Raw genomic sequence first — 1,487 nt, forward strand, 5'->3', positions numbered from 1 at the left:
GTTGCGCAGGTTTTTTTCGTCCTTCTTAAATACGTTATCACAGAGGGGCTACCACCATCGCTGATGGGCTCGGCCTTGGCCAGCAGCGGGTCCGTCTTGGAGCCGGACATTGGCTCTATGGGACATAGGGGAGGCTTCTAGCAGCTTCTCACAGAAGCCACCCCTGTAGCCCCCCTGCTACTAAAACCTTGCCGCGCAAACCCAATGCAGAGCATTTGAAACATCCAAGACATTTAGTAGAAAACTTTTAACCCTCAGTAGGAAGTTGGAGGGAAGATCAGCCTTTAACCAAGTCACAGCACATTATGTTTCACCGGTGAAGATGTCAAGTGTTGCAAAACACCTGTGTCAAGAAGTTTCTTGTTGTTTACCACCTGGCTTTCCATTTAATTTTGTACAACATGCTATGATCATCTCAATATTGACTATGAAGGCAGAGAGCTATCAGGTAGGCGTTGTAGGTAAGCACACTAAAGTATGTTTATGAAAAAAAAAAATCCAATGGTAAAAGGCTTTCAAATGATAGCACCCACCTGCCGTCATGATTTGTGGGCTTTAAAATGCCGCCTTAAAGCCTGCATACACTACCCCATTCGTTCCTCCAACACCAACACAGCACATTGTGGGCTGAGAAGATCTTGATTTCTAGCAATATGTTTGCTATCCAGTAGAAAATGCTGTTCTCCAAGTATAAGGAGAGTTTTGTCAACAACGGAACTTAACTGCACATTACTTTTCTGTTTACATCCCCTTTGGGAGTGAACTTCTCCTTGAAACTAAGTGAAACCCACGGTTCAATAATTCTTAAGGGAACAACACTAGTCACACGTTTAGCGTGGTTGTTTTTTCATGAGGCATCTGAAAAACTTCAAGCCACAAGCACTTAAGGCAATAGTAAAAACGAAAGAAACAACATACACGCATACATAAAAACACAAGAAGAAAGTTAAAGAGCCTGTCTAACGTCCTCCTTTCCCTTTAGCCATTCTCATTTTTCCAGTCAGAAAGGCAACGTACTTAAAGGCAATGTGAGTTTCTATAGGTTTCAACTACCATTCGGTTACAGAACAAACACTATAGGTAACTTGAAAGGAAAAGGACACTGTACACAAACAGTTAAGAAAGTTACAACAGTAAGAACCGAATGCAGGCTTACACAAGGATATAACGAAGGGAAAAGCGAAACATCGAAACAACTAATTCCATTGCCTGGAGCAGCGCATGCAGCCACGATATACCATAACAAGGGTTGGGCAGTGGGACTGATACACCGCTACAGCCGGCCGCGCGCCGCCGGGCCGGGCGGCAGGGACTCGTACTGACACAGCAGAAATCACTGCACGGCGGGAGGGGGAGGCGGGGAAGCAACAGCTGGCGAAGGCGCTGCGGAGCCTCCGGCAAGCTCCGCCCGGGGGCGAGCGAAGGAGCGGCGCCGGGTGACAGGGCCGCGGGCAGGCTGGGCCCACTCGACGGGGACGGCTGCGGGC

The 1,487-nt window shown here is 47.7% G+C and overlaps 1 protein-coding gene across 2 annotated transcripts in view; it reads right to left on the reverse strand.

The window, feature by feature from the left end:
* UBXN4 (UBX domain protein 4) overlaps positions 1-1,263 on the reverse strand; it is a 20,134-nt gene extending 18,871 nt beyond the window's left edge. Inside the window, exon 1 of one of the 2 annotated variants that reach the window (XM_019472265.1) lies at positions 1,239-1,263. The gene's annotated coding sequence lies outside the window, so the exon portion shown is untranslated. Of the gene's footprint in view, positions 1-1,156; positions 1,182-1,238 lie in introns of those variants that run through there. The other variant, XM_009279747.2, reaches the window with a different exon arrangement.
* Positions 1,264-1,487: the final 224 nt, after the last annotated feature.

The sequence above is a fragment of the Aptenodytes forsteri genome, unplaced genomic scaffold (assembly GCF_000699145.1).
Source record: "Aptenodytes forsteri isolate BGI_AS27 unplaced genomic scaffold, ASM69914v1 Scaffold11, whole genome shotgun sequence".
Classification (NCBI taxonomy): Eukaryota; Metazoa; Chordata; class Aves; order Sphenisciformes; family Spheniscidae; genus Aptenodytes; species Aptenodytes forsteri.